Source organism: Ranitomeya imitator, chromosome 1 (assembly GCF_032444005.1).
Source record: "Ranitomeya imitator isolate aRanImi1 chromosome 1, aRanImi1.pri, whole genome shotgun sequence".
Classification (NCBI taxonomy): Eukaryota; Metazoa; Chordata; class Amphibia; order Anura; family Dendrobatidae; genus Ranitomeya; species Ranitomeya imitator.
This window is the reverse complement of record NC_091282.1, coordinates 585,446,668-585,467,684: the sequence shown is the minus strand read 5'-3', so window position 1 is coordinate 585,467,684 and position 21,017 is coordinate 585,446,668.

Here is a 21,017-nt window from a genome sequence, read left to right as displayed (position 1 = left end):
CTCTATACCCTACACTCTACACCCTACACTCTATACCATACACTGTATACCCTACACTCTACACTCTATACCCTACACTCTATACCCTACACTCTATACCCTACACTCTATACCCTACACCCTACGCTCTATACCCTACACTCTATACCCTACACTCTATACCCTACACTCTATTCCATACACTCTATACCCTACACTCTATACCCTACACTCTACACTCTATACCCTACACTCTGCACTTTACACTCTATACCCTACACTCTACACTCTATACCCTACACTCTGCACTTTACACTCTATACCCTACACTCTATACTCTATACCCTACACTCTATACCGTACATTCTACACTCTATACCCTACACTCTATACCCTACTCTCTAATCCCTACTCTCTACACTCTATACCCTACACTCTATACCCTACACTCTATACCCTACACTCTACACCCTACACTCTATACCCTACACTCTATACCCTACACTCTATACCCTACACTCTACACTCTATTCCCTACACTCTATACCATACACTCTATACCCTACACTCTATACCCTACACTATAAACTCTATACCCTACACTCTACACTCTATACCATACCCTCTATACCCTACACTCTATACCCTACACTCTACACTCTATACCATACCCTCTATACCCTACACTCTATACCCTACACTCTACACTCTATACCCTACAATCTATACCCTACACTCTATACCCTACACTCTATACCCTACACTCTATACCCTACACTCTACACTCTATACCCTACACTCTATACCATACACTCTACACCCTACACTCTATACCATACACTCTACACCATACACTCTATACCATACACTCTATACCCCACACTCTACACTCTATACCCTACACTCTATACCCTACACTCTATACTATACACTCTATACCCTACACTCTATACCCTACACTATACACTCTATACCCTACACTCTACACCATACACTCTATACCCTACACTCTACACTCTACACTATACACTCTATACCCTACAATCTATACCTTACACTCTATACCCTACACTCTATACCCTACACTCTATACCCTACACTCTACACTCTATAACCTACACTCTATACCATACACTCTATATCCTACACTCTATACCCTACACTCTACACATAGAGTGTAGGGTATAGAGTGTATGGTATAAAGTGTAGAGAGTAGGGTATAGAGTGTAGGGTATAGAGTGTAGGGTATAGAGTGTAGAGTGTAGGGTATAGAGTGTAGGGTATAGAGTGTAGGGTATAAAGTGTAGAGTGTAGGGTATAGAGTGTAGGGTATAGAGTGTAGGGTATAGATTGTAGGGTATAGAGTGTAGAGTGTAGGGTATAGAGTGTAGGGTATAAAGTGTAGGGCATAGAGTGTAGAGTGTAGGGTATAGAGTGTAGAGTGTAGGGTATACAGTGTAGGGTATAGAGTGTAGGGTATAGAGTGTAGAGTATAGAGTGTAGAGTGTAGGGTATAGAGTGTACGGTATAGAGTGTATGGTATAGAGTGTATGGTATATAGTGTAGGGTATAGAGTGTTTGTTATAGAGTGTAGGGTATAGAGTGTAGCGTGTAGGGAATAGATTGTAGAGTGTAGAGTGTAGGGTATAGAGTGCAAGGTATAGAGTGTAGTGTATAGAGTGTATGTTATAGAGTGTAGGGTATAGAGTGTAGGGTATAGATTGTAGGGTATAGAGTGTAGAGTGTAGGGTATAGAGTGTAGGGTATAGAGTGTATGGTATAGAGTGTAGAGTGTAGGGTATAGACTGTAGGGTATAGAGTGTAGGGTATAGAGTGTATGGTATAGAGTGTAGGGTATAGAGTGTAGAGTGTAGGGTATAGAGAGTAGGGTATAGAGTGTAGGGTATAGAGTGTAGGGTATAGATTGTAGGGTATAGAGTGTAGAGTGTAGGGTTTAGAGTGTAAGGTATAGAGTGTATGGTATAGAGTGTAGAGTGTAGGTTATAGAGTGTATAGTGTAGGGTATAGAGTGTAGGGTATAGAGTGTATGGTATAGAGTGTAGGGAATAGAGTGTAGAGTGTAGGGTATAGAGTGTATGGTATAGAGTGTAGGGTGTAGGGTATAGAGTGTAGGGTATAGAGTGTAGGGTATAGAGTGTAGAGTGTAGGGTATAGAGTGTAGGGTATAGAGTGTAGGGTATAGAGTGTAGAGTGTAGGGATTAGAGTGTAGGATATAGAATGTAGGGTATAGAGTGTAGAATGTACGGTATAGAGTGTAGGGTATAGAGTATAGAGTGTAGGGTATAGAGTGTAGGGTATAGAGTGTAAAGTGTAGAGTGTAGGGTATAGAGTGTAGAGTATAGGGTATAGAGAGTAGGGTATAGAGTGTAGGGTATAGAGTGTAGGGTATAGATTGTAGGGTATAGAGTGTAGAGTGTAGGGTATAGAGTGTAAGGTATAGAGTGTATGGTATAGAGTGCAGAGTGTAGGGTATAGAGTGTATAGTGTAGGGTATAGAGTGTAGGGTATAGAGTGTATGGTATAGAGTGTAGGGAATAGAGTGTAGAGTGTAGGGTATAGAGTGTATGGTATAGAGTGTAGGGTATAGAGTGTAGAGTGTAGGGTATAGAGTGTAGGGTATAGAGTGTAGGGTATAGAGTGTAGGGTATAGAGTGTAGAGTGTAGGGTATAGAGTGTAGGGTATAGAGTGTAGGGTATAGAGTGTAGAGTGTAGGGATTAGAGTGTAGGGATTAGAGTGTAGGGTATAGAATGTAGGGTATAGAGTGTAGAATGTACGGTATAGAGTGTAGGGTATAGAGTATAGAGTGTAGGGTATAGAGTGTAGGGTACAGAGTGTAAAGTGTAGAGTGTAGGGTATAGAGTGTAGAGTGTAGGGTATAGAGTGTAGAGTGTACGGTATAGAGTGTATGGAATAGAGTGTAGGATATAGAGTGTAGGGTATAGAGCGTAGGGTGTAGGGTATAGAGTGTAGGGTATAGAGTGTAGGGTATAGAGTGTAGAGTGTAGGGTATAGAGTGTATGGTATAGAGTGTAGGGTGTAGAGTGTAGGGTATAGAGTGTATGGTATACAGTTTAGAGTGTAGAGTGTAGGGTATAGAGTGTAGGGTATAGAGTGTATGGTATAGAGTGTAGGGTATAGAGTGTAGAGTGTAGGGTATAGAGTGTAGGGTATATAGTGTAGGGTATAGAGTGTATGGTATAGAGTGTAGGGTATAGAGTGTAGAGTGTAGGGTATAGGGTGTAGGGTATAGAGTGTAGGATATAGAGTGTATGGTATAGAGTGTAGGTTATAGAGTGTAGAGTGTAGGGTATAGAGTGTAGGTTGTAGAGTGTAGGGTATAGAGTGTAGGGTATAGAGTGTAAGGTATAGATTGTAGGGTATAGAGTGTATAGCGTAGAGTGTAGAGTGTAGGGTATAGAGTGTATGGTGTAGAGTGTAGGGTATAGAGTGTATAGTGTAGGGTATAGAGTGTAGGGTATAGAGTGTATAGAATAGAGTGTAGGGTATAGAGTGTAGGGTATAGAGTGTAGAGTGTGGGGTATAGAGTGTATGGTATAGAGTGTATGGTGTAGAGTGTATGGTATAGAGTGTAGGGTATAGAGTGTAGGGCATAGAGTGTAGGGTACAGAGTGTAGGGTATAGAGTGTAGGGTATAGATTGTAGGGTATATAGTGTAGAGTGTAGGGTATAGAGTGTAGGGTATAGAGGGTATGGTATAGAGTGTAGAGTGTAGGGTATAGAGTGTAGGGTATAGAGGGTATGGTATAGAGTGTAGAGTGTAGGGTAAAGAGTTTATAGTGTAGGGTATAGAGTGTAGGGTATAGTGTATGGTATAGAGTGTAGGGAATAGAGTGTAGAGTGTATGGTATAGAGTGTAGGGTATATAGTGTAGAGTGTAGGGTATAGAGTGTAGGGTATAGAGTGTAGGGGACAGAGTGTAGGGTGTAGAGTGTAGGGTATAGAGTGTAGGGTATAGAGTGTAGAGTGTAAGGATTAGAGTGTAGGGTGTAGAGTGTAGGGTATAGAGTGTAGGGTATAGAGTGTAGAGTGTAAGGATTAGAGTGTAGGGTATAGAGTGTAGGGTATAGAGTGTAGGGTATAGAGTGTAGGGTATAGAGTGTAGGGTATAGATTGTAGGGTATATAGTGTAGAGTGTAGGGTATAGAGTGTAGGGTATAGAGGGTATGGTATAGAGTGTAGAGTGTAGGGTATAGAGTGTAGGGTATAGAGGGTATGGTATAGAGTGTAGAGTGTAGGGTATAGAGTTTATAGTGTAGGGTATAGAGTGTAGGGTATAGTGTATGGTATAGAGTGTAGGGAATAGAGTGTAGAGTGTATGGTATAGAGTGTAGGGTATATAGTGTAGAGTGTAGGGTATAGAGTGTAGGGTATAGAGTGTAGGGGACAGAGTGTAGGGTGTAGAGTGTAGGGTATAGAGTGTAGGGTATAGAGTGTAGAGTGTAAGGATTAGAGTGTAGGGTGTAGAGTGTAGGGTATAGAGTGTAGGGTATAGAGTGTAGAGTGTAAGGATTAGAGTGTAGGGTATAGAGTGTAGGGTATAGAGTGTAGGGTATAGAGTGTAGGGTATAGAGTGTAGGGTATAGATTGTAGGGTATATAGTGTAGAGTGTAGGGTATAGAGTGTAGGGTATAGAGGGTATGGTATAGAGTGTAGAGTGTAGGGTATAGAGTGTAGGGTATAGAGGGTATGGTATAGAGTGTAGAGTGTAGGGTATAGAGTTTATAGTGTAGGGTATAGAGTGTAGGGTATAGTGTATGGTATAGAGTGTAGGGAATAGAGTGTAGAGTGTATGGTATAGAGTGTAGGGTATATAGTGTAGAGTGTAGGGTATAGAGTGTAGGGTATAGAGTGTAGGGGACAGAGTGTAGGGTGTAGAGTGTAGGGTATAGAGTGTAGGGTATAGAATGTAGAGTGTAAGGATTAGAGTGTAGGGTATAGAGTGTAGGGTATAGAGGGTAGGGTGTAGGGTATAGAGTGTAGGGTATAGAGTGTAGGGTATAGAGTGTAGAGTGTAGGGTATAGAGTGTATGGTATAGAGTGTAGGGTGTAGAGTGTAGGGTATAGAGTGTATGGTATACAGTTTAGAGTGTAGAGTGTAGGGTATAGAGTGTAGGGTATAGAGTGTATGGTATAGAGTGTAGGGTATAGAGTGTAGAGTGTAGGGTATAGAGTGTAGGGTATATAGTGTAGGGTATAGAGTGTATGGTATAGAGTGTAGGATATAGAGTGTAGAGTGTAGGTTATAGGGTGTAGGGTATAGAGTGTAGGATATAGAGTGTATGGTATAGAGTGTAGGTTATAGAGTGTAGAGTGTAGGGTATAGAGTGTAGGGTGTAGAGTGTAGGGTATAGAGTGTAGGGTATAGAGTGTAAGGTATAGATTGTAGGGTATAGAGTGTATAGCGTAGAGTGTAGAGTGTAGGGTATAGAGTGTATGGTGTAGAGTGTAGGGTATAGAGTGTATAGTGTAGGGTATAGAGTGTAGGGTATAGAGTGTATAGAATAGAGTGTAGGGTATAGAGTGTAGGGTATAGAGTGTAGAGTGTGGGGTATAGAGTGTATGGTATAGAGTGTATGGTGTAGAGTGTATGGTATAGAGTGTAGGGTATAGAGTGTAGGGTATAGAGTGTAGGGTATAGAGTGTAGGGTATAGAGTGTAGGGTATAGATTGTAGGGTATATAGTGTAGAGTGTAGGGTATAGAATGTAGGGTATAGAGGGTATGGTATAGAGTGTAGAGTGTAGGGTATAGAGTGTAGGGTATAGAGGGTATGGTATAGAGTGTAGAGTGTAGGGTATAGAGTTTATAGTGTAGGGTATAGAGTGTAGGGTATAGTGTATGGTATAGAGTGTAGGGAATAGAGTGTAGAGTGTATGGTATAGAGTGTAGGGTATATAGTGTAGAGTGTAGGGTATAGAGTGTAGGGTATAAAGTGTAGGGGACAGAGTGTAGGGTGTAGAGTGTAGGGTATAGAGTGTAGGGTATAGAGTGTAGAGTGTAAGGATTAGAGTGTAGGGTATAGAGTGTAGGGTATAGAGGGTAGAATGTACGGTATAGAGTGTAGGGTATAGAGTATAGATTGTAGGGTATAGAGTGTAGGGTATAGAGTGTAGAGGGTAGGGTATAGAGTGTAGGGTATAGAGTGTATGGAATAGAGTGTAGGGTATAGAGTGTAGAGTGTAGGGTACAGAGTGTAGGGTATAGAGCGTAGGGTGTAGGGTATAGAGTGTAGGGTATAGAGTGTAGGGTATAGAGTGTAGGGTATAGAGTGTAGAGTGTAGGGTATAGAGTGTATGGTATAGAGTGTAGGGTGTAGAGTGTAGGGTATAGAGTGTAGAGTGTAGGGTATAGAGTGTAGAGTGTAGGGTATAGAGTGTAGGGTATAGAGTGTAGAGTGTAGGGTATAGAAAGTAGGGTATAGGGTGTAAAGTGTATGGTATAGAGTGTAGGGGATAGAGTGTATGGTATAGAGTGTATGGTATAGAGTGTAGGGTAGAGAGTGTAGGGTATAGAGTGTAGAGTGTATGGTATAGAGTGTAGGGGATAGAGTGTATGGTATAGAGTGTATGGTATAGAGTGTATGGTATAGATTGTAGGGTATAGAGTGTAAGGTATAGAGTGTAGAGTGTAGGTTATAGAGTGTAGAGTGTAGGGTATAGAGTGTAGGGTATAGAGTGTAGGGTATAGAGTGTAGGGTGTAGAGTGTAGGGTATAGAGTGTAGGGTATCGGGTGTAGGGTATAGAGTGTAGGGTGTAGAGTGTAGGGTATAGAGTGTAGGGTATAGAGTGTAGTGTATAGAGTGTAGGGTATAGCGTGTAGGGTATAGAGTGTAGGGTATAGAGTGTAGAGTGTAGGGTATAGAGTGTAGGGTATAGAGTGTAAAGTGTAGGGTGTAGAGTGTAGAGTGTAGGGTATAGAGTGGAGGGTATAGAGTGGAGGGTATAGAGTGTAGGGTATAGAGTGTAGGGTATAGAGTGTAGGGTATAGAGTGTAGGGTATAAAGTGTAGAGTGTAGGGTATAGAGTGTAGGGTATAGAGTATAAAGTGTAGGGTATAGGGTATAGAGTGTAGAGTGTACGGTATAGAGTGTAGAGTATAGAGTATAGAGTGTAGGGTATAGAGTATAGGGTATAGTGTGTAAAGTGTATAGTGTAGGGTATAGAGTGTAGAGTATAAAGTGTAGAGTGTAGGGTATAGAGTGTAGGGTATAGAGTATAGAGTGTAGGGTATAGGGTATAGAGTGTAGAGTGTACGGTATAGAGTGTAGGGTATAGAGTATAGAGTGTAGGGTATAGAGTATAGAGTGTAGGGTATAGAGTATAGGGTATAGTGTGTAAAGTGTATAGTGTAGGGTATAGAGTGTAAAGTGTAGGGTATAGAGTGTAGGGTATAGAGTGTATGGAATAGAGTGTAAGGTATAGAGTTTAGAGTGCAGAGTGTAGAGTGTAGGGTATAGAGTGTAGAGTATAGGGTATAGAGTGTAGGGTATAGAGTGTATGGAATAGAGTGTGAAGTGTAGAGTGTAGGGTATAGAGTGTAGGGTATAGAGTGTATGGAATAGAGTGTAGAGTGTAGGGTATGGAGTGTAGGGTATAGAGTGTAGAGTGTAGGGATTAGAGTGTATGGTATAGAGTGTAGGGTGTAGAGTGTATGCTATACAGTGTGGGGTATAGAGTGTAGAGTGTAGGGTATAAAGTGTAGGGCATAGAGTGTAGAGTGTAGAGTGTAGGGTATAGAGTGTAGAGTGTAGGGTATAGAATGTATGGTATAGAGTGTAGAGTGTAGGGTATAAAGTGTAGAGCATAGAGTGTAGAGTGTAGGGTATAGAGTGTAGAGTGTAGGGTATACAGTGTAGGGTATAGAGTGTAGGGTATAGAGTGTAGAGTATAGAGTGTAGAGTGTAGGGTATAGAGTGTACGGTATAGAGTGTATGGTATAGAGTGTATGGTATATAGTGCAGTGTATAGAGTGTTTGTTATAGAGTGTAGGGTATAGAGTGTAGCGTGTAGGGTATAGATTGTAGACTGCAGAGTGTAGGGTATAGAGTGCAAGGTATAGAGTGTAGTGTATAGAGTGTATGTTATAGAGTGTAGGGTATAGAGTGTAGAGTGTAGGGTATAGAGTAGGGTATATAGTGTAGGGTATAGATTGTAGGGTATAGAGTGTAGAGTGTAGGGTATAGAGTGTAGGGTATAGAGTGTATGGTATAGAGTGTAGAGTTTAGGGTATAGACTGTAGGGTATAGAGTGTATGGTATAGAGTGTATGGTATAGAGTGTAGGGTATAGAGTGTAGAGTGTAGGATATAGAGAGTAGGGTATAGAGTGTAGGGTATAGAGTGTAGGGTATAGATTGTAGGGTATAGAGTGTAGAGTGTAGGGTATAGGGTGTAAGGTATAGCGTGTATGTTATAGAGTGTAGAGTGTAGGGTATAGAGTGTATAGTGTAGGGTATAGAGTGTAGGGTATAGACTGTAGGGTATAGAGTGTAGGGTATAGAGTGTAGAGTGTAGGGTATAGAGTGTAGGGTATAGAGTGTAGGGTATAGAGTGTAGAGTGTAGGGATTAGAGTGTAGGGTATAGAGTGTAGGGTATAGAGTGTAGAATGTACGGTATAGAGTGTAGGATATAGAGTGTAGGGTATAGAGTGTAGGGTATAGAGTGTAAAGTGTAGAGTGTAGGGTATAGAGTGTAGGGTATAGAGTGTATGGAATAGAGTGTAGGGTATAGAGTGTAGAGTGTAATTTATAGAGTGTAGGGTATAGAGCGTAGGGTGTAGGGTATAGAGTGTAGGGTATAGAGTGTAGGGTATAGAGTGTAGACTGTAGGGTATAGAGTGTATGGTATAGAGTGTAGGGTGTAGAGTGTAGGGTATAGAGTGTATGGTATACAGTTTAGAGTGTAGAGTGTAGGGTATAGAGTGTAGGGTATAGAGTGTAGAATGTACGGTATAGAGTGTAGGGTATAGAGTATAGAGTGTAGGGTATAGAGTGTAAAGTGTAGAGTGTAGGGTATAGAGTGTAGAGTGTAGGGTATAGAGTGTAGGGTATAGAGTGTATAGAATAGAGTGTAGGGTATAGAGTGTAGAGTGTAGGGTATAGAGTGTAGGGTATAGAGCATAGGGTGTAGGGTATAGAGTGTAGGGTATAGAGTGTAGGGTATAGAGTGTAGAGTGTAGGGGTTAGAGTGTATGGTATAGAGTGTAGGGTGTAGAGTGTAGGGTATAGAGTGTAGAGTGTAGGGTATAGAGTGTAGGGTATAGAGTGTAGAGTGTAGGGTATAGAAAGTAGGGTATAGAGTGTAAAGTGTATGGTATAGAGTGTAGGGGACAGAGTGTATGGTATAGAGTGTATGGTATAGAGTGTAGGGTAGAGAGTGTAGGGTATAGAGTGTAGAGTGTAGGGTATATAGTGTAGGGTGTAGAGTGTAGGGTATAGAGTGTAGGGTATAGAGTGTAGAGTGTATGGTATAGAGTGTAGGGGATAGAGTGTATGGTATAGAGTGTATGGTATAGAGTGTATGGTATAGATTGTAGGGTATAGAGTGTAGGGTATAGAGTGTAGAGTGTAGGGTATAGAGTGTAGAGTGTAGGGTATAGAGTGTAGGGTATAGAGTGTAGGGTATAGAGTGTAGGGTGTAGAGTGTAGGGTATAGAGTGTAGAATGTACGGTATAGAGTGTAGGGTAAAGAGTATAGAGTGTAGGGTATAGAGTGTAAAGTGTAGAGTGTAGGGTATAGAGTGTAGAGTGTAGGGTATAGAGTGTAGGGTATAGAGTGTATAGAATAGAGTGTAGGGTATAGAGTGTAGAGTGTAGGGTATAGAGTGTAGGGTATAGAGCGTAGGGTGTAGGGTATAGAGTGTAGGGTATAGAGTGTAGGGTATAGAGTGTAGAGTGTAGGGTTTAGAGTGTATGGTATAGAGTGTAGGGTGTAGAGTGTAGGGTATAGAGTGTAGAGTGTAGGGTATAGAGTGTAGAGTGTAGGGTATAGAGTGTAGGGTATAGAGTGTAGAGTGTAGGGTATAGAAAGTAGGGTATAGAGTGTAAAGTGTATGGTATAGAGTGTAGGGGACAGAGTGTATGGTATAGAGTGTATGGTATAGAGTGTAGGGTAGAGAGTGTAGGGTATAGAGTGTAGAGTGTAGGGTATATAGTGTAGGGTGTAGAGTGTAGGGTATAGAGTGTAGGGTATAGAGTGTAGAGTGTATGGTATAGAGTGTAGGGGATAGAGTGTATGGTATAGAGTGTATGGTATAGAGTGTATGGTATAGATTGTAGGGTATAGAGTGTAGGGTATAGAGTGTAGAGTGTAGGGTATAGAGTGTAGAGTGTAGGGTATAGAGTGTAGGGTATAGAGTGTAGGGTATAGAGTGTAGGGTGTAGAGTGTAGGGTATAGAGTGTAGGGTATAGGGTGTAGGGTATAGAGTGTAGGGTGTAGAGTGTAGGGTATAGAGTGTAGGGAATAGAGTGTAGGATATAGAGTGTAGGGTACAGCGTGTAGGGTATATAGTGTAGGGTATAGAGTGTAGGGTATAGAGTGTAGGGTATAAAGTGTAGAGTGTAGGGTATAGAGTGTAGGGTATAAAGTGTAGAGTGTAGGGTGTAGAGTGTAGGGTATAGAGTGGAGGGTATAGAGTGTAGGGTATAGAGTGTAGGGTATAAAGTGTAGAGTGTAGGGTATAGAGTGTAGGGTATAGAGTATAGAGTGTAGGGTATAGAGTGTAGGGTATAGAGTGTAGGGTATAGAGTGTAGGGTATAGAGTGTATGGAATAGAGTGTAGGGTATAGAGTGTAGAGTGTAGGGTATAGAGTGTAGGGTATAGAGTGTATGGAATAGAGTGTAGGGTATAGAGTGTAGAGTGTAGGGTATAGATTGTAGGGTATAGAGTGTAGAGTGTAGGGTATAGAGTGTAAGGTATAGAGTGTATGGTATAGAGTGTAGAGTGTAGGGTATAGAGTGTATAGTGTAGGGTATAGAGTGTAGGGTATAGAGTGTATGGTATAGAGTGTAGGGAATAGAGTGTAGAGTGTAGGGTATAGAGTGTATGGTATAGAGTGTAGAGTGTAGGGTATAGAGTGTAGGGTATAGAGTGTAGGGTATAGAGTGTAGGGTGTAGAGTGTAGGGTATAGAGTGTAGGGTATAGAGTGTAGGGTATAGAGTGTAGAGTGTAGGGATTAGAGTGTAGGATATAGAATGTAGGGTATAGAGTGTAGAATGTACGGTATAGAGTGTAGGGTATAGAGTATAGAGTGTAGGGTATAGAGTGTAGGGTATAGAGTGTAAAGTGTAGAGTGTAGGGTATAGAGTGTAGAGTATAGGGTATAGAGAGTAGGGTATAGAGTGTAGAGTATAGGGTATAGAGAGTAGGGTATAGAGTGTAGGGTATAGATTGTAGGGTATAGAGTGTAGAGTGTAGGGTATAGAGTGTAAGGTATAGAGTGTATGGTATAGAGTGTAGAGTGTAGGGTATAGAGTGTATAGTGTAGGGTATAGAGTGTAGGGTATAGAGTGTATGGTATAGAGTGTAGGGAATATAGTGTAGAGTGTAGGGTATAGAGTGTATGGTATAGAGTGTAGGGTATAGAGTGTAGGGTATAGAGTGTAGAGTGTAGGGTATAGAGTGTAGGGTATAGAGTGTAGGGTATAGAGTGTAGAGTGTAGGGATTAGAGTGTAGGGATTAGAGTGTAGGGTATAGAATGTAGGGTATAGAGTGTAGAATGTACGGTATAGAGTGTAGGGTATATGGAATGGAACTATGGAACTAGAGAGAGTACAAAGGAGGGCAACAAAATTAATAAAGGGGATGGGAGAACTACAATACCCAGATAGATTAGCGAAATTAGGATTATTTAGTCTAGAAAAAAGACGACTGAGGGGCGATCTAATAACCATGTATAAGTATATAAGGGGACAATACAAATATCTCGCTGAGGATCTGTTTATACCAAGGATGGTGACGGGCACAAGGGGGAATTCTTTGCGTCTGGAGGAGAGAAGGTTTTTCCACCAACATAGAAGAGGATTCTTTACTGTTAGGGCAGTGAGAATCTGGAATTGCTTGCCTGAGGAGGTGGTGATGGCGAACTCAGTCAAGGGGTTCAAGAGAGGCCTGGATGTCTTCCTGGAGCAGAACAATATTGTATCATACAATTATTAGGTTCTGTAGAAGGACGTAGATCTGGGGATTTATTATGATGGAATATAGGCTGAACTGGATGGACAAATGTTTTTTTTCGGCCTTACTAACTATGTTACTATGTTACTATGTATGTATAGAGTATAGAGTGTAGGGTATAGAGTGTAGGGTATAGAGTGTAAAGTGTAGAGTGTAGGGTATAGAGTGTAGAGTGTAGGGTATAGAGTGTAGAGTGTAGGGTATAGAGTGTATGGAATAGAGTGTAGGGTATAGAGTGTAGAGTGTAGGATATAGAGTGTAGGGTATAGAGCGTAGGGTGTAGGGTATAGAGTGTAGGGTATAGAGTGTAGGGTATAGAGTGTAGAGTGTAGGGTATAGAGTGTATGGTATAGAGTGTAGGGTGTAGAGTGTAGGGTATAGAGTGTATGGTATACAGTTTAGAGTGTAGAGTGTAGGGTATAGAGTGTAGGGTATAGAGTGTATGGTATAGAGTGTAGGGTATAGAGTGTAGAGTGTAGGGTATAGAGTGTAGGGTATAGAGTGTAGGGTATAGAGTGTATGGTATAGAGTGTAAGGTATAGAGTGTAGAGTGTAGGGTATAGGGTGTAGGGTATAGAGTGTAGGATATAGAGTGTATGGTATAGAGTGTAGGTTATAGAGTGTAGAGTGTAGGGTATAGAGTGTAGGGTATAGAGTGTAGGGTATAAAGTGTAAGGTATAGATTGTAGGGTATAGAGTGTATAGCGTAGAGTGTAGAGAGTAGGGTATAGAGTGTATGGTGTAGAGTGTAGGGTATATTGTGTATAGTGTAGGGTATAGAGTGTAGGGTATAGAGTGTATAGTATAGAGTGTAGGGTATAGAGTGTAGGGTATAGAGTGTAGAGTGTGGGGTATAGAGTGTAAGGTATAGAGTGTATGGTGTAGAGTGTATGGTATAGAGTGTAGGGTATAGAGTGTAGGGTATAGAGTGTAGGGTATAGAGTGTAGGGTATATAGTGTAGAGTGTAGGGTATAGAGTGTAGGGTATAGAGGGTATGGTATAGAGTGTAGAGTGTAGGGTATAGAGTGTAGGGTATAGAGGGTATGGTATAGAGTGTAGAGTGTAGGGTATAGAGTTTATAGTGTAGGGTATAGAGTGTAGGGTATAGTGTATGGTATAGAGTGTAGGGAATAGAGTGTAGAGTGTATGGTATAGAGTGTAGGGTATAGAGTGTAGAGTGTAAGGTATAGAGTGTAGGGTATAGAGTGTACGGGACAGAGTGTAGGGTGTAGAGTGTAGGGTATAGAGTGTAGGGTATAGAGTGTAGAGTGTAGGGATTAGAGTGTAGGGTATAGAGTGTAGGGTATAGAGTGTAGAATGTACGGTATAGAGTGTAGGGTATAGAGTATAGATTGTAGGGTATAGAGTGTAAAGTGCAGAGTGTAGGGTATAGAGTGTAGAGTGTAGGGTATAGAGTGTAGGGTATAGAGTGTATGGAATAGAGTGTAGGGTATAGAGTGTAGAGTGTAGGGTATAGAGTGTAGGGTATAGATTGTAGGGTATAGAGTGTAGAGTGTAGGGTATAGAGTGTATGGTATAGAGTGTAGGGTGTAGAGTGTAGGGTATAGAGTGTAGAGTGTAGGGTATAGAGTGTAGAGTGTAGGGTATAGAGTGTAGGGTATAGAGTGTAGAGTGTAGGGTATAGAAAGTAGGGTATAGGGTGTAAAGTGTATGGTATAGAGTGTAGGGGATAGAGTGTATGGTATAGAGTGTATGGTATAGAGTGTATGGTATAGATTGTAGGGTATAGAGTGTAGGGTATAGAGTGTAGAGTGTAGGTTATAGAGTGTAGAGTGTAGGGTATAGAGTGTAGGGTATAGAGTGTAGGGTATAGAGTGTAGGGTGTAGAGTGTAGGGTATAGAGTGTAGGGTATCGGGTGTAGGGTATAGAGTGTAGGGTGTAGAGTGTAGGGTATAGAGTGTAGGGTATAGAGTGTAGTGTATAGAGTGTAGGGTATAGCGTGTAGGGTATAGAGTGTAGGGTATAGAGTGTAGGGTATAGAGTGTAGGGTATAGAGTGTAAAGTGTAGGGTGTAGAGTGTAGAGTGTAGGGTATAGAGTGGAGGGTATAGAGTGGAGGGTATAGAGTGGAGGGTATAGAGTGTAGGGTATAGAGTGTAGGGTTTAGAGTGTAGGGTATAAAGTGTAGAGTGTAGGGTATAGAGTGTAGGGTATAGAGTATAGAGTGTAGGGTATAGGGTATAGAATGTAGAGTGTACGGTATAGAGTGTAGGGTATAGAGTATAGAGTGTAGGGTATAGAGTATAGGGTATAGTGTGTAAAGTGTATAGTGTAGGGTATAGAGTGTAGAGTGTAGGGTATAGAGTGTAGGGTATAGAGTGTATGGAATAGAGTGTAAGGTATAGAGTTTAGAGTGCAGAGTGTAGAGTGTAGGGCATAGAGTGTAGAGTATAGGGTATAGAGTGTAGGGTATAGAGTGTATGGAATAGAGTGTGGAGTGTAGAGTGTAGGGTATAGAGTGTAGGGTATAGAGTGTATGGAATAGAGTGTAGAGTGTAGGGTATAGAGTGTAGGGTATAGAGTGTAGAGTGTAGGGATTAGAGTGTATGGTATAGAGTGTAGGGTGTAGAGTGTATGCTATAGAGTGTGGGGTATAGAGTGTGGAGTGTAGGGTATAGCGTGTATGGTATAGAGTGTAGGGTGTGGAGTGTATGGTATAGAGTGTAGAGTATAGAGTGTATGGTATAGAGTGTAGAGTGTAGGGTATAAAGTGTAGGGCATAGAGTGTAGAGTGTAGAGTGTAGGGTATAGAGTGTAGAGTGTAGGGTATAGAGTGTATGGTATAGAGTGTAGAGTGTAGGGTATAAAGTGTAGAGCATAGAGTGTAGAGTGTAGGGTATAGAGTGTAGAGTGTAGGGTATACAGTGTAGGGTATAGAGTGTAGGGTATAGAGTGTAGAGTATAGAGTGTAGAGTGTAGGGTATAGAGTGTACGGTATAGAGTGTACGGTATAGAGTGTATGGTATATAGTGTAGGGTATAGAGTGTTTGTTATAGAGTGTAGGGTATAGAGTGTAGCGTGTAGGATATAGATTGTAGACTGCAGAGTGTAGGGTATAGAGTGCAAGGTATAGAGTGTAGTGTATAGAGTGTATGTTATAGAGTGTAGGGTATAGAGTGTAGAGTGTAGGGTATAGAGTAGGGTATAGAGTGTAGGGTATAGATTGTAGGGTATAGAGTGTAGAGTGTTGGGTATAGATTGTAGGGTATAGAGTGTATGGTATAGAGTGTAGAGTGTAGGGTATAGACTGTAGGGTATAGAGTGTATGGTATAGAGTGTATGGTATAGAGTGTAGAGTGTAGGATATAGAGAGTAGGGTATAGAGTGTAGGGTATAGAGTGTAGGGTATAGATTGTAGGGTATAGAGTGTAGAGTGTAGGGTATAGGGTGTAAGGTATAGAGTGTATGTTATAGAGTGTAGAGTGTAGGGTATAGAGTGTATAGTGTAGGGTATAGAGTGTAGGGTATAGAGTGTATGGTATAGAGTGTAGGGAATAGAGTGTAGAGTGTAGGGTATAGAGTGTATGGTATAGAGTGTAGGGTATAGAGTGTAGAGTGTAGGGTACAGAGTGTAGGGTATAGAGTGTAGGGTATAGAGTGTAGGGTATAGAGTGTAGAGTGTAGGGTATAGAGTGTAGGGTATAGAGTGTAGGGTATAGAGTGTAGAGTGTAGGGATTATAGTGTAGGGTATAGAGTGTAGGGTATAGAGTGTAGAATGTACGGTATAGAGTGTAGGGTATAGAGTATAGAGTGTAGGGTATAGAGTGTAGGGTATAGAGTGTAAAGTGTAGAGTGTAGGGTATAGAGTGTAGGGTATAGAGTGTATGGAATAGAGTGTAGGGTATAGAGTGTAGAGTGTAGATTATAGAGTGTAGGGTATAGAGCGTAGGGTGTAGGGTATAGAGTGTAGGGTATAGAGTGTAGGGTATAGAGTGTAGACTGTAGGGTATAGAGTGTATGGTATAGAGTGTAGGGTGTAGAGTGTAGGGTATAGAGTGTATGGTATACAGTTTAGTGTGTAGAGTGTAGGGTATAGAGTGTAGGGTATAGAGTGTAGAATGTACGGTATAGAGTGTAGGGTATAGAGTATAGAGTGTAGGGTATAAAGTGTAAAGTGTAGAGTGTAGGGTATAGAGTGTAGAGTGTAGGGTATAGAGTGTAGGGTATAGAGTGTATGGAATAGAGTGTAGGGTATAGAGTGTAGAGTGTAGGGTATAGAGTGTATGGTATAGAGTGTAGGGTGTAGAGTGTAGGGTATAGAGTGTAGAGTGTAGGGTATAGAGTGTAGAGTGTAGGATATAGAGTGTAGGGTATAGAGTGTAGAGTGTAGGGTATATAAAGTAGGGTATAGAGTGTAAAGTGTATGGTATAGAGTGTAGGGGACAGAGTGTATGGTATAGAGTGTATGGCATAGAGTGTAGGGTAGAGAGTGTAGGGTATAGAGTGTAGAGTGTAGGGTATATAGTGTAGGGTGTAGAGTGTAGGGTATAGAGTGTAGGGTATAGAGTGTAGAGTGTATGGTATAGAGTGTAGGGGATAGAGTGTATGGTATAGAGTGTATGGTATAGAGTGTATGGTATAGATTGTAGGGTATAGAGTGTAGGGTATAGAGTGTAGAGTGTAGGGTATAGAGTGTAGAGTGTAGGGTATAGAGTGTAGGGTATAGAGTGTAGGGTATAGAGTGTAGGGTGTAGAGTGTAGGGTATAGAGTGTAGGGTATAGGGTGTAGGGTATAGAGTGTAGGGTGTAGAGTGTAGGGTATAGAGTGTAGGGTATAGAGTGTAGGATATAGAGTGTAGGGTATAGCGTGTAACATAGTAACATAGTAACATAGTTAGTAAGGCCGAAAAAAGACATTTGTCCATCCAGTTCAGCCTATATTCCATCATAATAAATACCCAGATCTACGTCCTTCTACAGAACCTAATAATTGTATGATACAATATTGTTCTGCTCCAGGAAGACATCCAGGCCTCTCTTGAACCCCTCGACTGAGTTCGCCATCACCACCTCCTCAGGCATAAAAGTGTAGGGTATATAGTGTAGGGTATAGAGTGTAGGGTATAGAGTGTAGGGTATAAAGTGTAGAGTGTAGGGTATAGAGTGTAGGGTATAGAGTGTAAAGTGTAGAGTGTAGGGTGTAGAGTGTAGGGTATAGAGTGTAGGGTATAGAGTGTAGGGTATAGAGTGTAGGGTATAAAGTGTAGAGTGTAGGGTATAGAGTGTAGGGTATAGAGTGTAGAGTGTAGGGTATAGAGTGTAGGGTATAGAGTGTAGGGTATAGAGTGTATGGAATAGAGTGTAGGGTATAGAGTGTAGAGTGTAGGGTATAGAGTGTAGGGTATAGAGCGTAAGGAATAGAGAGTAGGGTATAGAGTGTAGAGTGTAGGGTATAGAGTGTAGGGTATAGAGCGTAGGGTGTAGGGTATAGAGTGTAGGGTATAGAGTGTAGAGTGTAGGGTATAGAAAGTAGGGTATAGAGTGTAAAGTGTATGGTATAGAGTGTAGGGGACAGAGTGTATGTTATAGAGTGTATGGTATAGAGTGTAGGGTAGAGAGTGTAGGGTGTAGAGTGTAGGGAATAGAGTGTAGGGTATAGGTTGTAGGGTATAGAGTGTAGGGTGTAGAGTGTAGGGTATAGATTGTAGGGTATAGAGTGTAGGATATAGAGTGTAGGGTATAGCGTGTAGGGTATATAGTGTAGGGTATAGAGTGTAGGGTATAGAGTGTAGGGTATAAAGTGTAGAGTGTAGGGTATAGAGTGTAGGGTATAGAGTGTAAAGTGTAGAGTGTAGGGTGTAGAGTGTAGGGTATAGAGTGGAGGGTATAGAGTGTAGGGTATAGAGTGTAGGGTATAAAGTGTAGAGTGTAGGGTATAGAGTGTGGGGTGTAGAGTGTAGGGTATAGAGTGTAGGGTATAGAGTGTAGGGTATAGAGTGTAGGGTATAGAGTGTAGGGTATAAAGTGTAGAGTCTAGGGTATAGAGTGTAGGGTATAGAGTGTAGGGTATAGAGTGTAGGGTATAGAGTGTAGAGTGTAGGGTATAGAGTATAGGGTATAGAGTGTAGGGTATAGAGTGTAGGGTATAGAGTGTAGGGTATAGAGTGTAGGTTATAAAGTGTAGAGTGTAGGGTATAGAGTGTAGGGTATAGAGTGTAGGGTATAGAGTGTAGAGTGTAGGGTATAGATTGTAGGGTATAGAGTGTAGGGTATAGAGTGTAGAGTGTAGGGTATAGATTGTAGGGTATACTGTGTAGAGTGTAGGGTATAGAGTGTAAGGTATAGAGGGTAGGGTATAGAGTGTATGTTGTAGAGTGTAGGGTATAGAGTGTAGGGTATAGAGTCTAGGGTATAGAGTGTATGGTATAGAGTTTAGGGTATAGAGTGTAGGGTATAGAGTGTAAGCTATAAAGTGTAGGGTGTAGAGTGTAGGGTATAGAGTGTAGGGTATAGAGTGTTGGGTATAGAGTGTAGGGTATAGAGTGTAGGGTATAGAGTGTAGAGTGTAGGGTATAGAGTGTAGGGTATAAAATGTAAGCTATAAAGTGTAGGGTGTAGAGTGTAGGGTATAGAGTGTAGGGTATAGAGTGTAGGGTATAGAGTGTATGGAATAGAGTGTAGGGTATAGAGTGTAGAGTGTAGGGTATAGAGTGTAGAGCATAGAGCGTAGGGTGTAGGGTATAGAGTGTAGGGTATAGAGTGTAGGGTATAGAGTGTAGAGTGTAGGGTATAGAGTGTATGGTATAGAGTGTAGGGTGTAGAGTGTAGGGTATAGAGTGTATGGTATACAGTTTAGAGTGTAGAGTGTGGGGTATAGAGTGTAGGGTATAGAGTGTATGGTATAGAGTGTAGGGTATAGAGTGTAGAGTGTAGGGTATAGAGTGTAGGGTATAGAGTGTAGGGTATAGAGTGTATGGTATAGAGTGTAGGGTATAGAGTGTAGGGTATAGAGTGTAGGGTATAGAGTGTAGGATATAGAGTGTATGGTATAGAGTGTAGGTTATAGAGTGTAGAGTGTAGGGTATAGAGTGTAGGGTATAGAGTGTAGGGTATAGAGTGTAAGGTATAGATTGTAGGGTATAGAGTGTATAGCGTAGAGTATAGAGTGTAGGGTATAGAGTGTATGGTGTAGGGTATAGAGTGTAGGGTATAGAGTGTATAGTATAGAGTGTAGGGTATAGAATGTATGGTATAGAGTGTAGAGTGTAGGGTATAGAGTGTAGGGTATAGAGTGTAGGGTATAGATTGTAGGGTATAGAGTGTAGAGTGTAGGGTATAGAGTGTAGGGTATAGAGTGTATGGTATAGAGTGTAGAGTGTAGGGTATAGAGTGTATAGTGTAGGGTATAGAGTGTAGGGTATAGAGTGTATGGCATAGAATGTAGGGAATAGAGTGTAGAGTGTATGGTATAGAGTGTAGGGTATAGAGTGTAGAGTGTAGGGTATAGAGTGTAGGGTATAGAGTGTAGGGTATAGAATGTAGGGTGTAGAGTGTAGGGTATAGAGTGTAGGGTATAGAGTGTAGGGTATAGAGTGTAGAGTGTAGGGATTAGAGTGTAGGATATAGAGTGTAGGGTATAGAGTGTAGAATGTACGGTATAGAGTGTAGGGTATAGAGTATAGAGTGTAGGGTATAGAGTGTAAAGTGTAGAGTGTAGGGTATAGAGTGTAGAGTGTAGGGTATAGAGTGTAGGGTATAGAGTGTATGGAATAGAGTGTAGGGTATAGAGTGTAGAGTGTAGGGTATAGAGTGTAGGGTAAAGAGTGTAGGGTGTAGGGTATAGAGTGTAGGGTATAGAGTGTAGGGTATAGAGTGTAGAGTGTAGGGTATAGAGTGTATGGTATAGAGTGTAGGGTGTAGAGTGTAGGGTATAGAGTGTAGAGTGTAGGGTATAGAGTGTAAAGTGTAGGGTATAGAGTGTAGAGTGTAGGGTATAGAAAGTAGGGTATAGAGTGTAAAGTGTATGGTATAGAGTGTAGGGGACAGAGTGTATGGTATAGAGTGTATGGTATAGAGTGTAGGGTAGAGATTGTAGGGTGTAGAGTGTAGGGTATATAGTGTAGGGTGTAGAGTGTAGGGTATAGAGTGTAGGGTATAGAGTGTAGAGTGTATGGTATAGACTGTAGGGGATAGAGTGTATGGTATATAGTGTATGGTATAGATTGTAGGGTATAGAGTGTAGTGTTTAGAGTGTAGAGTGTAGGGTATAGAGTGTAGAGTGTAGGGTATAGAGTGTAGGGTATAGAGTGTAGGGTATAGAGTGTAGGGTGTAGAGTGTAGGGTATAGAGTGTAGGGTATAGAGTGTAGGATATAGAGTGTATGGTATAGAGTGTAGGTTATAGAGTGTAGATTGTAGGGTATAGAGTGTAGGGTATAGAGTGTAAGGTATAGATTGTAGGGTATAGAGTGTATAGCGTAGAGTATAGAGTGTAGGGTATAGAGTGTATGGTGTAGAGTGTAGGGTATAGAGTGTATAGTGTAGGGTATAGAGTGTAGGGTATAGAGTGTATAGTATAGAGTGTAGGGTATAGAGTGTATGGTATAGAGTGTAGAGTGTAGGGTATAGAGTGTAGGATATAGAGTGTAGGGTATAGATTGTAGGGTATAGAGTGTAGAGTGTAGGGTATAGAGTGTAGGGTATAGAGTGAATGGTATAGAGTGTAGAGTGTAGGGTATAGAGTGTATAGTGTAGGGTATAGAGTGTAGGGTATAGAGTTTATGGCATAGAGTGTAGGGAATAGAGTGTAGAGTGTATGGTTTAGAGTGTAGGGTATAGAGTGTAGAGTGTAGGGT